The sequence below is a fragment of the Cryptomeria japonica genome, chromosome 1 (assembly GCF_030272615.1).
Source record: "Cryptomeria japonica chromosome 1, Sugi_1.0, whole genome shotgun sequence".
Taxonomy (NCBI): domain Eukaryota; kingdom Viridiplantae; phylum Streptophyta; class Pinopsida; order Cupressales; family Cupressaceae; genus Cryptomeria; species Cryptomeria japonica.
The window spans coordinates 644,183,902-644,190,360 of record NC_081405.1 but is presented as its reverse complement, the minus strand read 5'-3'; positions in this window follow the sequence as shown (position 1 = coordinate 644,190,360).

Here is a 6,459-nt window from a genome sequence, read left to right as displayed (position 1 = left end):
ATTTGCATTGTCTTAGGAATCTTCATATGTTATGGTGGATCTTTGTTGTTGTTAGGCTAGGGTTTTGTGGTTGAATCTATTTAGCCTGTCAATATTGTTATTGTTGTTATCCATTTTCACCATATACATTTTGGCACGCCCCGTGGGACATGGATTTTTCTTAGATCTATGCTTTTTGCAGATTTTTCTAACCCTATATTGCTATTTTGTAAAACAATTTGGAGAATAACCTTGTGCAGCTAGGGTTTTGGACACAAAATCAAGATCTTGGAGAGATTCGATCATATCTCACAAACGGCTACGAAATTTTGCACCAAATTATTTTTGCAGGTTGAAAAAAGTATCAGGAGCTCTCAATCCAAAATTCAGAATTTTTGGAGCAAATTTTCATTTTCTATGAATTGTTTATGATTTTTCATAAAAAATTAATTTTGAGAGCAAATGAGAGAATTTTTAAGATTTTCTTACATTTTTGGAAATATCTCATAATTATACACAGGATCTATTCTTTGTGATTTTAATTTTGATGCAAAATTTTTCCCTAAAAATCGGATCTTTAAAAATTAGGGTTTTTCTTTATTTTGATCAGATCTCACAAACAGCTTCGAATTTTGACATAAAATTTTTTGTGCAAGTCAGGAAAAGTATCAAAAAGATTTAATAAAAATTTCAGATTTTTTGGATCGATTTTGCATTTTATATGAATTTTTTATGATTTTTCATAAAAAATTGATTTTGAGAGAAAATTAGCAAATTTTTTGGATTTTCTTACATTTGTGGAAATATCTCAGAATTATACAAGGATTTGTTATTTGTGATTTTAAATTTGATGCAAAATTATTCTTCAAAAATCAAATTTTTAAAAATTAGGGTTTTGCATTATTTTACTCATATCTCACAAACTGCTTGGATTTGTTGCAGAAAAGTTTTTGTGCAGGTTTGGAAGACCATTGGGACTCTCCAGTAAAAATTGCAGATTTTTTGGATTGATTTTGCATTTTATATGAATTTTTTATGATTTTTCATAAAAAATTAATTTTTGGAGCAAATTAACAATTTTTTTAGATTTTCTTACATTTCTGGAAATCTCTTGAAATTTTACAAGTGTTGTTTTTTTATGATGAATCAGTTCTTTGAATTGGTCAACAAAACACATTGTTGAAGGCCCCGATTTCACAAAGTCTTTTGGATCTAAAATTTACCTAACTTGTGTGCTTGCAAGAAGGGGTGATTATTTCAAACAATCCAAACTACTAATAAATCTTTGTTCCAGGTCCTTGGCAAAGGTTTTTGGATTTTTATTGTGTGCCTTGTTTTCATAGACTAGCAAACACTTCAATTGGTGCACTAAAATTGAATCATTGTCTTTTGTGTCTTGAGCAATAGGTTTTTTTTGTTTAATCTTTAGAGGGCCTGTCTTCCCATGTGCTCATTAGGACTACTAGTGAGAAGAGAATGACCCAAGTGGTAGCGAGGAAAACCCACCTCTTCCGAACCACTATAAACAACTGTATTCATGGTGAAAACTATGGATAACGTGTGCTGATTAGTTCATATCGACACTATGTCTCCCCATAAACCCGTTTGATCAAATTTATTTGATCAGTTGTAGGGCGTAACCCCTACCGGATGGGAGCCTTCTGTATTTACAGAGCTGAAAGTGCCGCATGTATGGCCACACGAGCGGATGCCCTTACTAGCACCTTTTTGTTTTAGAAGCCCAAATCCTTCTAGTTGTTGGGGTAGGAGGTCGGACCTCTGGTAGCGGCCCACACACATACGGTTCTTAGTAAAGATACAAAGTTCACCACGGGGAGTTTTCGTGGGGACTAATGCTTGGCTGACCCGAGAAGTGAGTGGCGAGGGTGGAGCCAGTGAGGTCAAGCATCTAAGTATCCGCTCTGAATAGCGTAGCCTCGGGGGTAAAACCTCATGTGGGATCAACAACTATTGTCTTGGCTAGCCATAAGAATTGTGCTTGACTTATTTTAAACATTCAAAAACATTCAAGACCAAACAGCAAAACATTGTGTCTTTTGTGTCTTCAAGTGTATGCAAAACAATTTTACATCAAACAACACACTTTTCTTGGAGTCATTTTGAGTCTAAACACTTGCAAACATTGAGTCCTCAACAACATTGTGTCCTCTTGTCACGAAAAACAGTCAAACATTCAGATTTGGTCACAACCAACAACTTCACAAATTGGAAAAATTTTACAGTCCAGCAAACAAGAGCAATCAGTTTCGGAATTCTTGAGCTTCCTAGGTTGTTTCTCCAGGTTTTCATCTAGCATTCAACTTGTCTTTGGGTCTCACAAAGTCCATCATTGCTTTACATCTTGCATTAAATTTACATTTGTCTAAACTTGAGTCAAAAGGTCACTTGCTTGTCCTCACTATACTTTGTCAACACACTACATACAACAACACTTTGCTAAGTGGTCCCTCATCAAGGTTTCTTACCTTTGGGTCTCATTTGGTCTTACTTAGAGTCAAGGTCAACTTACCTCATCAAGAGAAACTATCCTCTCTTTGGAAGTCACACCTACTCTACTACATACATACTTGGTCTTACACTTTGGACATTGCAAGTACACTTCAGATTCATTTACATTCCATCCAACTCTTAGTCTTCCATACTCTTTCCATTTTTTCATCTAGTCTCACACATCTTGGTCAATACCTAGTTCATGGTTGAAACCCGTCTTCAAAAATCTAGGAGAGAAACTAAAGAGGCTCAAGAGTCCGCAAACATGAGTTCTTATGAGTATGACAATGATATCTTTTTCAATTCTGATCATACTACATTACCTGACATGGATGCCTATAGAAACATTCCAAATGTTGAGAACATGGACACTATAAACAACAATGCTACACAAAATGACAATGTGGACAACTTTTCAGTACATTCAGCAGATGTGGAAGAATCCATTATGAATCCCCATTTCAATCGATTGGTTGAGGAAATAATGAGGAGGGATAGACAATACTTCTTACAAATGATGGCACAAAGTGGAGCCAAGATACCTCATGATTTTTACATGTCTCAAATAATGGAAAATCGACCTTTGCAACAACCGCACTCCAATATGGATCAAAGGAGACCTAATAGTGGAGGAAATAGAGGACCACACATGGTACCTGAATCACCATCAGCTTTGCTTCAAAAACCAGAGGTCCCACATACACATGGTCAAACATATGATACTTCCCTTCGTAGACCATTATGGAAATCTTACGGAGAGAAATATGCTCAATCACATATCAATGCTAAGGATCAACCACCAAAACAATTGGATGTTCAAAGGCATGCTCAAAATTTGGACACAAGGAAACCCCTTGTCAAATTTGGGGGCAACACATTAGAACATGACATGCTTGTAGAGTATGGTATACATGGACAAAATAGATATTTCATTCCTCAACATGAATCAATACCAAGTGGTCCATATACGCAGCATCGCTATAGACCTCCTCCATATGAACATGTGTATGATCAATATCATCCATATATGCAACATGCTTCTCCTCCAATTGGTGCCTCAAGCATGGGGTATGGTCCAAGAAGTCGATCTCCACCTAAGAGCAATTTGGAGCAACAAATCAGGGACTTACAAAAGAAAATGGAGGACATAAATACATCAAAGCCAACATACACAATGAGAGACATATGTCCCTATCCATTTGACAAAAGCATTCCAATGCCTCCATTTCCTACACACTTTGTGACGCCTAAATTTGATAAGTATAGAGGAAAAGGGGATCCTAAGGCACACATAAGACAATTTTTCACAGCTTGCATTGAGGTAGCAGCAGAAGAGACATATTTGATGAGATTATTCCCACAAAGCCTAGGTGATCAAGCTATGGAATGGTTCTCCCAACTCCCACCTAGTATTAAGTCATGGGGTGACTTAGCAGAGGCATTTATCCAACATTTCTCCTACAACATAGAGACAGACATATCAGTCACTACTTTGTGCAATACTAAGCAAAAAGAGGGAGAATCTTTTGCATCATTTTTACAAAGATGGAGAAATCTAGCCAGCAGATGCTCTTGTGAAATTCCACAAAAACAAATGGTAGAGATGTTCACACAAAATGTTAACAAAGACATTGGCTATGATCTAAGGAAAGCTTGTTTGTCCACCTTCAAGGATGTCATTGAAAAAGGCTTAGCAATAGAAAAGGTCCTAATTGAACAAGGAGTTATTAAGATATTCAAGGAAAACAAAAATGACTTTAAAGGAAAAGACAAGCCAAGATTTTGGAATAAAAACAAGAACACAGTCAATGATGGTGTTGTTGATGCCAATACAGTGCGACCCAAATTCATTTTTTCTGGATCAAGTTCTACAAACAATCAAGTGAATACTCAAACAACTTCCAGATCACGAAGGAAGTACACTCCATTGGGAGAACCACTTGAGTCAGTTTTCAAGAAGCTAGTGGCAAACAAGGTAATCACTATTCCAGATTTTCCTCCATATGAGCCAAAGGTTAAACCAAATTGGTGGAATGATGATGAGTATTGTGAATTTCATAAGAGAAAGGGTCATATGATAGGGAATTGTCATCGACTGAAGAACATCATACAAGATCTCATTGATAGAGGTGACATTGAGATTGAGGGACACTCATCCAATCGAGAACATGAGATGTTTAAGGAACCATTCCCAAAGCATGACAAGGGAAAAGCTAAAGCCACAGATGACCAAACCAACTATACCAGAGCATCCTATAACTATGATTCAACTATCAATCACATATCGATGGACAATTACGTCTCTACTATTATCATCAAGGACAAAGCGTCTGAGAATTCTACCCAGAGACCCAAGATTGTCCTAAAAGGTGTTGGATCTTCTTCTGAACCTACCTCTGAATGTCATGTTACAACCTGCCGAGGTAAAATTCACTTTGTAAGGTGCTCCAACTAAAAACACCGCTTCTTCATCAACCAAACCTGAGTATGACCTTGTAGAACAACTAGGGAAGACACCTGCACTCATTTCAATCCTTGAGTTATTACGCATATCTCCCACACATAAAGCTATTCTTGACAAAATTTTGAGAGATACTGTTGTTCCTACTGATCTAAACATGGACCAGTTTCAAGCCATGGTGGGATACCTTTCCATTCCACACTCCCTTACTTTCACAGAAGCCGATGACGCCTCCGTAAGTCAGCCACATAATGCACCATTACACATTGAAGCCTTCATACACAAACATCAAATAAAAAGAGTCCTGATAGATGGAGGAGCAAGTCTGAACATTTGTACATTGAGCACTATTAAACAATTGGGATATTCTGATAAAGTTGTGAATGCTACAAACAAAATTACCATCAAGGCATATGATGATGAAGAGCATTCATCCAAAGGCACAGTAATTTTACCTCTCAGAGTTGGTCCAGTTACAAAGGATGTGGTTTGTCGAGTCCTTGATTTAGCTCTCACATACAACATACTTTTGGGACGTCCTTGGATTCATGAAATGAGAGCTATTCCTTCTACATATCATCGATGTATCAAGTTTCCACACAATGGAGTTGAAGTGACCATCAAAGCGGATCCAAATCCATTCATATATTGCAACAATTTGTGCCCTAGATTAGAAACAACAATCCCAGTTAGTCGAGAAGTTGTTCCTTCTTCAGCATATGTGGATCCAGAATCCTTGCAAGCTTCTACATCAAAACAGGCAAAGATCAAAGAAGAATTCAAGATTAAAGACATGGGATGTGGTGAATATATCTTTCATGTTGATCAAATCCCACTATCTCTTAAGACATTCAGTCAACAGGAACAGTCTATAAGCAGTATGCAAGACCAAGGAATTGGGTGTGAACCACCTAGTGTTGTGGCTACTAAGTCTGAATGCAAATTTCCTCTAGTGGTGCAAGCAACTCTTGATATCAATAGTCCTAAGAGTGGTTCCAACAAAGAATCTATTGAGCGTATCACCAGCCCTCTTGCGAACTCACATAGCTCTACTATTTCATCCACTCATTCCATTTCCACTCCACTTCCAGACTTGGATCAACAAGAATTACAAAAGCCCTTACTCATTGGGGATCAAAAATCAAGCTTTGAAAAGAAAAATCTAAAAGTCAAAAATAAAGAAAAGTCCTTTAGTCCAAATCAAAATCAAAAGCTATTGGACTCTGAAAAAAACAAGGTCAAGGATAAAAATCCTATGAAGCAAAGAGAGCAAGAGATGATCTCCCCTAATATCAAAATAACTGGGGGCAAAAGTTCTAAAATTTCAAGTCAAAAAGCATACTTGTTTATCCTAAGTCTCCATCATGCTATCCTACTTTCACTTCTTTTCACAATCATAAGCCTTCATAACTCATCCACTTGTTTCACACATCCTTTCCCTTCTGGCGATACATCAGGGACCTTTAATGGAGCTTCCTCAAAGGACTTTGTTATCAGGGATGCCCAAA